Here is a 10478-nt window from a genome sequence, read left to right as displayed (position 1 = left end):
AAAATTAACGGCAAACCTACTTAATATTATTGTTGGGAATTGGATGGCACAGCTGTGGGGATACCACAAGCTTCAGGGTTTGCTAACTGCAAATCTTGCACACAGTTCCTGAGTGATTCAAGTAATTTGCATAATGTTTCACTGTTGGTATAGTTGTATGTGAGATTAAAAACTTGTTTACAAAACTCCCTCACTTCAAATTGCTGCAAAGAAATGGTTAAGGTATCATTGTGATGCTCTATATTTGTTTCCTCAACTGTATCCTCATTGCTACTGTCTTCACGTGAAATTACTGCAGAGACAGTTCTGAAGTGAAACCCGCACATATCATGAAGACAGATTTGTGGCCTATTCCTGCAGATTTTTGGTATTTTATCAAAACCCCATTCTGGAGAAGAAATAAAGATTGTACAGAAATGCTTGCATGGGTATTTATATATCTGAAAATTTTCACCCATGCAGTTTGGTAGAGCAAAGCTTACAACATATTTACAGTCTCTGAACATTGTACTCTCCATACAAGACAAACTGTCCAACCTCACATTCACTAATCTTGCAGTTAACTCAACTTTTGCTGATGGATATCACTGCATGACATGTTTCACAAACTTGCTTTTTTCAATGCAAAAACAATGGAACATCTCTGTTATGATTTGATGGCAGTATTCTGCAGACAGTACATTCTAATTAGGCTCGGAAGAAATCTATCTCTTATATCCTTAGTAACCCTCTTCAAGGTCCTGTCTGTATTCCATTTTAGGAAAAAACGTTTAAAATCTTGCTCATGGCTTCAGCCCCATTTGTAATGTCAATGGTGTCAAAATTGCCCTTGTCCTCATAAGCTTCCACCCTCTTTTCATGAACTGATAGCCACTGCTGTCAAACACATGGTGATGCATTTTTGTTTCTCTGAGAAGCCTCATTATCTCTTCTGTATCATCTGTTAATTCTCTGTTGATGATTTTCAAATTTCTTGCCACATGGTCAGGAGTCTCTTCATGTCATTTGGTATATATTCAGCCATCTTCCTCAAGCCTGTTTCTGACAGAAAAGGCACAAGTAAACTTTTGTCTGAGGAAATGCTTGTTCAATTGCATTGGCGGCCAAACTCCCTGAATGGGGCCTCTCGGCCAATAATGCCATACAATCATTTCCATTTATCTCTGACTATGAAAAATCAGTAACCCTGTAAATGGGTTTCCAATCATTATTCCGATCCTTAAAAATGGCTAGCATTTCATGACTGGATCTCCGGTTTTCAACCTGAATGTAAAACAAAACCAAATAGCTCGTTTACAACTATAAAAAAATAAAGGCATATCATATGTTGTTGTTGTTTTGTATGTTGCAAATAACAAACAACTAACCTTGTACTTTTTCAAAAGATCATTTTGCTAACAGCTCTGATATAAAAATGTAATGGTTTCACTCCTCCACTGGCATTTGTACCATGTCTGTAATAAATCATGTGATTGCTTGATTCCTTGTGCCACTCATCAACCTGATTCTGCAATCTAGCCTCGTCAAACAATGTTTTATTTGTACATCACGAGGTCCAAGATGTGTGACCATAAATTTTTTTCAGTGGGTAAAATGTAGTATTTGTTCTACCCAGTGAAATTATCAATAAATGTGTCTAGAGCCCACTTACTAGCTATATGATGTCATTCCATTGTGCACCTGAATTCGTATTTTCTTTACAAACTTTAATTAGTATGTGTGTGTGTGTTGATTGGCTTAAGAAGCAAAGAGAGAGTCAGAGAGAGTCTTTCAGCTATCTTTGAGACTGTTAAAGTAGCTGCTTTAGAAATGAGTTTCCTGATTGATATGAGAAACCGTTTTCAAATTTTCTCTACAAACTGTAAACAGTTCCTCAGTTGGTGATTGTGGAGGATATTGCCATAGACACAGTATTGATCCACTGTCAGGTGGTAAACCTAGGATTTCCTTCCAGTATGAGCCAAGTCAAGTAAAACTGTGGTTCGAAAAATGTTTTCCATTCTTGAACTGAGTATTTGTAACGCATTACGTTGGATTGCAATCCATGTGTCAACACTTAAAAATGTTTAGTGCTTCACTGATGACTATTTCAATTTTTGAAAGCTATTCCGTGTCAAGTAAGTTAAATTTTGAATTAACCATTTGAGCTTATTATTTTCTGTGCAGAAGATGGATTTATGTTCATGTTATATTTCTAATGTTGATACTGGTAAGGTGTAATCATATGTAAATGCCCTATAAAATAGATTGAATCTTTTTTTGTTTCTCTATAATAATCTCATAGCTTGGTGACCTGATTTGTGGCTATAAGATATTATCATTTCATGGGAAATGAGGCAATAACAGATCAGAAATTGTGTACAGCAGATAACTAATTATCAATGCCTATAATCAGCTAAAGGTCTGGATTTCATTATAATTTCATTCTTCGAGAGCTGCAAGATCACCAGTGATATCTATACAGATACCAGCTTCATATAAATTAGTAAGGTTTTTACTGACAATTATTCACCAAAGCTGACAAAACAGCCTGCATTCAGTAGTAGTAGTACATAATGGTGATGCCTCAGTAAAAACCTTGAACCTTTTAACTGATTTAGTTTAGCAGGAGCAAAGCATATACTTCAAGGTATGTTTCACATGCAATGAAGGAACCTCTCAGCCTTGATGTCATGTAATTTTGCCCTGTGCTGCTAAGTTTTCCTTTTAGATTTATTAAATTTCGTAGAGAGGCTTCTGTTACAAAACACTTGCGATCCACATATCTACCATATGTGACTTATATTCCTTACGTATCACAACCTTATTTCAACTTCACCCTGTCATTTCTGGGAATACCATGGAAGAACAGATCTGTTACTCCAAATAGTAGCCACATTAAGGAAGATTAAGAAAAGTCATTTACAAACTAGTGAAAAGGAGGCAGGGTTCCCCAAAAGTATAAAGGGTGCCACTGGATACCTCACTGCAAGTGCCTTGGTCGTGAATCCAGTTTGTGTAACAGGTACCAGTAAGTGTAATAGACTAACCAAAACCCTTAGTGTTATATGACCAGAGCAGAAAATGCTTTATTAAATGCACAAAGCACTGGTAAGTAACTACCTTCGTTTATGCACCATTTTCCAAAAACATACACATTGTGTCAAGGCATTCCGATTGTACATCATCTTTCTGAATATTTTCATTGTAGCAGGAAGAATGGAAATTGTTTAACTTACCTTCATGCTAAGGTGCATTAGATTGTATATAAATTTCATGCAAAACAGTAGAGTTGGAGTATGAGCTCTTACTTCACCTGATTACTATAGTGAGAGAAATTAATTTGAATATATTATAGGAGACAGATGAAGACTAGGTGGGAGATGGACTAAGAGACTAATTCCATGTGGTGATGAAAGACCTGCACCCAAACAGTGCACCTGAAGTAGACATTCCCTCTCATTTGTAGAGATCCTTCAGACAGCCAAATCAAAGTATTGCATGTGGTATGCAAGATAAGAGACAAGGGATATTGTTCCTGTGCAACAGGAATTTTGTGTACAGTCCTTACTGTGATCCGTATTACTAATCTTTTGAGGGGAATGAAAATATTAAAGTAATGGTATACAAATTCAACAAAAGTTTTTTACTCGTCAGTGTCATCTTCAAGTTCAAATGATTCAACATCCATTTAAAATGCTTGGCGGTCTATTATGACACTGTCTGTAGTTCTTGCCAGTTCATTACACATAATTCGAAGATTCAACAGAGGAAAGAAAGACCTGACATAAAAGTAGCATTCACTGAGCTAATCGATATGACAATTGTTCTACGCTGACAATATTTTATGTCTAAATTATAGCCATAGGAGTTACTTATCAACTGAATTGGGTGTACACAGCTACGAGCAACATAATAAACCCACAATAAATACAAGTGGTATCTTTAAGTACTCATCTTAGCAACTGATATGGCTACACATCTATGCTGATAACTGTAGCCATGTTTAACATTCTCGGATGGATTTCACTACATTAGATTCAGTTCTTATTCTATAGACCCAAAAATGGGACAGTTCTTATGGATGTGGAATATGTCAAAGGATAACATAAAAAACAAAGAACATATGAATATAACACTTCCCTGGTCATTCATCAGGAGACTGTCAAGGTATGTGCATACATTACAGTAAACTGGAACTGTGATATTTACAGAATTAATACACTCAGATTGAAACAGTTATGCACTTTTAACAAGTTCATCATACACAAAACACCTAATCTAGACTGTTGTGACCAACTACTGTAAAACCAAATTTAAGACAATTTTACTTAAGCTGGTCTAATAGTCCCTGTTAAGATACTCATCTATAGAGTAGGAGCTGCCTGCCTAAAAATCTTTCAAACTGTTTAAACTGTGCTGTTTCTGAAACAAAGTTTTGAAAAGTTGCTGGCAAATTATTGAAAATGAGTGTTCCTGTAAACTGGACCCCTGTTTGGACCAAGGTCAGCAATTCAGGTCTTATTGTTCCTAGTATTTTACTATGTGCTGAGCTATTGTTTGGAGATACACACACATTATTTGCAACAAATTTCTTTAAGAGATAAAAATACTGAGAAGCATTGGTTAGAATACCCACTTCCTTGATCATGTTTCTACATGATTATCTGGAATTTACACCACAAGTGAGGAAACTAATATACTGTGATATGTCAAAGGCATTTGACTGTGTAAATTACAGTATCCTTTTAAGTAAATTAGAATATTTTGGTGTTACAGGAAATGATGCAAAATGGTACAAATCTTAACTCTGGCAGGAAACAAAGGGTGTTATTATGAAAGAGTGATGTATTAAGCTATCAGGCATCATCCAACTGGGAACTAATTACATGTGGAGTCCCACAATGTTCCATCTCAGGGCCTTTACTTTTCCTTGTGTATATCAATGATCTTTCATCACTAACATTACCTGATGTCAAGTTTGTTTGTTTGCCAATGATACAGACATCAAGTGAAGTCTTAGAAAGATCGGCTAATAAGATATTTGTGGACATTAATCACTGATTCCTAGTCAATTCCTCGTCACTAAACTTTGAAACATTACACTACATTCAGTTTAGAGCTTGTAAAGTGTGTCCCACAAGTATATGCCTAACATACGATGACAAGCAGATAGATATGGACAGTGTTAAATTCTTGGTATTACAGCTTGAAAATAAATTGAACTGGGAGGAGCATACCACAGAACTGCTGAAGCATCTTAACAAATCTCTATTTGCAGTGTGAATGGTGTCAAAGACAGGGGACATAAAAATGAAAAAGCTGGCATACAATGCTTGCTTTCATTCCTAACGTCACATGGAATTATTTTTTGGGGCAATTCATAAAGCCAAGCTAAAGTTTTCCATGCACAAAAGAGTGCAATAAGAATTATATGTGGTGTGAACGCAAGAACATCCTGCGGAAGCTTGTTTAGGGAACTAGGGATACTAACTACTGCTTCCCAATATATTTTTTCCTTAATGAAACTTGTCATTAAAAATATATCACTTTTTTAAACCAACAGCTCAGTTAATGGAATCAATATCAGAAATAAGAATAATCTTCACAAGGATTTAAAGTCACTTACTCTTGTACAAAATGGTGTCCATTTTTCAGGAACACACATTTTTCAGCAACTTGCCAGGAGCCATAAAAAGCTTAACCGATGAATTTCAGTTTAAGAGAAGCCTAAACGATTTATTGGTGGCCAACTTCTTGTACTCCACTGATGACTTATGGGACATGTAGAGGCTACTGAGTACATAAGATTTTGAATACGAACCCATTATGAATAGGAACCCATGTCTGGAAACATATCGTTTCCATTCTACAACAGTTTCAATGCAGATGATTATCTCATCCACACCCACGTTAGGAATGTACTTGGGCGTGACACAGTACAATTGTTACAATCTATTTGAAACGAATACTGACTCGTTCCGTTATTACTTACGCATTTGTATTACAACTTACACCAATGGTTTACATTAGTCGACAACAATAACCCAGCATCTACGGCTCCAGCCGCATTGTAGCCATGCATTACAACAGCGGCTCTATGTCGCAACCATCAACGTTCTTACACACATTGTACCTCTGAAGCATGTTCTGATACACTCTCTCCATCCCACCTGGTGTCTCTTCAATGTCTTGTGCAGCGGCCAGAACTCGTGCTAGCAGATCTTCCTCTGTCTCTACAGGTGTCTCATAAATTAGGCTCTTCGTTTGACTCCACAAGAAGTACTCCATAGGGGTTAAATCAGGCGATCGTGGTGGCCACGCGTTTGGACCACCACGGTCTACCCACCTTTCACCATATCGTCTGTTAAGATGTCTCCGGACAGCCAGTGAAAAGTGAGGTGGTGCTCCTTCATGCTGAAACCACATTTCCTGGCGGACATTCCTGACGGACATTCAATGGCTCAGCTTCCAAGTACGGGTCCATTACGTGTCAAAAGAAGACTAAGTATGCAGGACCAGTGAGCTTGGATGGAAGGACGTATGGTCCAATGACATTACCGTCCAGAATACCTGCCCACACGTTAATTCCAAACCTGTCTTGAAATATCTGAGCATGCATGGCATGTGGGTTTTCGTCCGCCCAGACATCGCTTTTTCGAGCATTCAGAACACAATCCCTTGTGAACCTACATTCATCTGTGAAGAGAACTCAACGTGGAAACACGGGCGCGTCCATGCAACGGTGCAGGAACCATGTGCCGAAGGCAACGTGTTGTGGAAAGTCTGCTGAACCCAAAGCGTGTACTCTTTGTAAGTGGTACGGATGTAATTGTTGCTCATGCAGGACGCCCTAGATGGTACTGTGACTAACAGCCATTGCACGCGCAATTGTCCGTGGCCTCGTTGACGGGCTATCTTCAATGCAACGCAGCACACCTTCTTCAAATTCGGGAGTGCGGCGTCGCCGTGGAACACCACAGTCCTGCCTCTTCACTGGAAAGGTACCCGTTTCTCGTAGCCGTTGTGTAACATGGGCAAACAGTTTATGCGATGCCGTGTGACACTGCGGAAAACGTTCGTGATACAGCTGACTTGCAGGTCTTCCGTTACCTCCAGCTTCGCCTTACACAAGGAGCATGTCTGTGTATTCCGCATACGCGTACTGCACCATGTTCCTCTATCAGTGACGCACAGGTATTGACTTGCTCTCACAGCAAAGCGCACATTAAGTGACATCTGGGGATCGTTTCACGTAGAACACGTCATCGTGTCTACCCTCTTGCATACCAGGACAGGGAGCTTGGAAACGTTTCTCTTGCCCTAAGCAGACGTTGACGAGGTACACATCTGAATTGAAACTGTCGTAGAACGGAAACGATACGATTCCGGACATGGGTTCCTATTCAAAATGTTCTGTACTCACTACCTTCTACATGTCCTAGAAGTTTGTAACGGGAATTTCCGACCACCCTGTATATAAGTACAATCTAACTTCTGCACCATTTCAGTGCAGTAAAGTGTTCATTGTAAATAAGTATTGTAGTAGTTCTATAATACGTTTATTACCTTATAAATAAAAAAAACATTTTTTAAATTCAGTGCATTAATGCGACCTTAGTAAATAAGTGTTTGTAAAATGATTCTTTCATATAGTGTTCATTAAAAAAATATGACGATAATTCCACTTGGGACCTGTGAAGGTACCTCAGCTTATTTGTTTCAGTTGTAAATATTTGTCATGTATTAATGTTTTTCTGAAATGTTCTACTTCGTGGAGCGCCTCCTCACTACGGATCAATTGGAATGAAAGTAAATCTGATCTAATATTATTACATGCTTCTGCAGTCTAAATGTTTTTGCTCAGTCTGACGAGGTACCTCAAAATATAAAAGCAAACAAAGTATGAAAATTTCTTGTATTTATATCTCTTGCATCTGACATCATTCACATCGCAAATACAAACTTGTGAATTGCTTCAGCAATTTTGTGGCACACCCCTTCCAAACTGAATTTATTATTGAGTTGTAACACCATACATTTAACACTGTCAACCGCTTCTACTTGCATGTCTTCATACATTATACACATGTTGGGAACAAATATTTTACAGGTTCTTATCTGCACATAGTGGGCCTTTTAAAAGTTTAATGACAGCGAAAATTTGATTAGTAGCCATTTCTAAACCTGTACTTGACTTGCTATTTATTGCATTGTTTGTGTCATATGCCAACAAAACAAACTTAGCACCTGGCAGTTTAACAGACAAGAGGTCTTTACTGTAGACAGGAATAAACAACAGATTCAAGATGGTACCTTGAGGAGCATCACATGTAATTTCTTTCCATTCAGATGAAGACAATGTGCCTAGTCTGCATGTATTTGCAATGACAGTCTTTGTTTCCTGCTAGTTAGGTCAGTCTCGAACCATTTTGCAGAACTGCCAGTGACATCACAATATTATAATTCTCTTGAGAGAAAGCTGTGATTCATAGTCAAAGGCGTTTGACAGATCACAGAAAATGCCAGTAGCATCTAATTTGTTATCTTATGAATTAGTCCCACAGTATGTGTAAATACTCTTCACTATATCAGTAAGCATAAGGAACCCAAACTGTGACTTGGATATGTTGTTTGCAGTTGGGTGCTTAAGAAGATTCTTAGACACAACCTTTTCAAACATTTTTGGAGAAGCCAGCAAAAGTAAAAATGACCAAAATTTGACAGTATCTCTTTAATCCCCATCTTGTAAAGAGGCTTAACTTAAATATATTTTAGCCAGTCTGAAAATGTTTCACTGATAAGAGATTGATTACACAAGTAACTTGAGGCACATCTCAACTCACATGAACACTCTTTTAATAACTTCACTAGAATACTTTAAGCATTTTGTAATGGATGCTACTTTTTACGGACAAGTGGGTGTCATTTCCATTTTACTGAAGTTATTTGCCGGGAGAGGTCTCAGATGGTCAATTGCACTATTATCTAAACCTGATAACCTCAACCTGTCAGTAACAGAAACAAAGTACTGTACCTATTTAAGAAGTTTGCAACACTACATGCATTTGTTACTAACGTCTCATTTATTTAATTTGAAGTGTTACTGGAATTTTCAAAATGCAGAACCTGTATGTATCACAGCATCAACAACAAGTTTAAATAAAGCACGGCTTTATCTCAATAGTAAGTCACACTGCTACTTACTTAGCAGATGACAGCAGAAACTATTTCCTTTCACTGTTATCTGAAAGGTAAACAGTAGCCTGTCTTCCTAACCACAGTTAATGTAACATAGCTGTTACTGCAGTCTTTTTAAATCTGGTCATCTTGCTAGACGGTAGTGTATCCTATTTTATCATTATTTAGAGGATACCAGATGCAAAGCAGTAGTAAAACAAGTGTTTTCTGGAGACCGTCTCTTAATCAAAACTGAGTAGCACAATAAATACCTTACACTTCACACCATTTGAACATCTGAATCAAATCTACAGTGACTTTGCATTATGTGGTGCAAATCGTAGAGGTACCATGATACTGGAAGGCTGCAGAACAAATTTTTATATGCTCTCACAGTAAGAATGCTTTATGAAAAGCTTCATAGTGTTCTGTCGTTTGTTAATTGTTAGTAAAATTTTCAAAAACTGAACAGTCACAGCCATATGAGAAGAAAGTCTACATGAACTGGATTCATATACAAAATGAAATATTTCATTCAGCTGTGAAGTGTGCATACTTAACACTTTCAACACTGCCCTCTTTAAACCCGGCACTTGGCTGTGAACTGGCATATTTAATGGATGTTTGAAATTAAATTACAAATAACAGAAAAATGATAGGAATATTGTTATTGCATCATTTAAAAGGAAAAAGTAAGAGCTTTACATAAATGTGAGTGTATTTTACAATATAAAATACAAATGGGTGTTATAATTAAAAAAAGAAAACATAAAAATGTCGTGCATAAAAAAGTTTTACGTGATCTCTCTCTTGAGTAATGCCATTATTACTGTATCTAAATTTAAAACAAAATATCACCGTGCTGTCTAACTGCAGGTACCTGTAAACTAGAGTATTTTAATAGTTCAGATGTAGTTAGCCTTTGTGTGAAAATCCTGGAAACACTGTGGGAGCAAAGGCCAATGCCACAGGCCTTGCACCACCATCTGTTTTCCTTCCTGATGCGCTTACCCGTCTCTTTCTTACCCCTGTCTGAACATAATTTGCAATTCCTAGTAGTATTCACCTTGTTTGCAGTGGGTGGGACCTTCTCCGGAAAGTGCCTTGCAAATGTCCTCTCAATTTGTGAGGATGAAGCGGCTGGTTGGTGAAAAATATTTCCGCCCTTCTCAGCTAATTTCTTCCCCACTCTATGAATAACGTCTACTAGGGATACATTCTTCCTAGTGTTCTCTTTACATAAAATAAAACTGTTGACAGTTGACATGATAAACAAGTGGAAAAACAGCTTTTACCACCACTTTAAAGTTATCGGGCAA

The sequence above is a fragment of the Schistocerca serialis genome, chromosome 3, assembly GCF_023864345.2.
Source record: "Schistocerca serialis cubense isolate TAMUIC-IGC-003099 chromosome 3, iqSchSeri2.2, whole genome shotgun sequence".
Lineage (NCBI taxonomy): Eukaryota > Metazoa > Arthropoda > Insecta > Orthoptera > Acrididae > Schistocerca > Schistocerca serialis.
Note: the sequence above shows the minus strand (reverse complement) of the source record.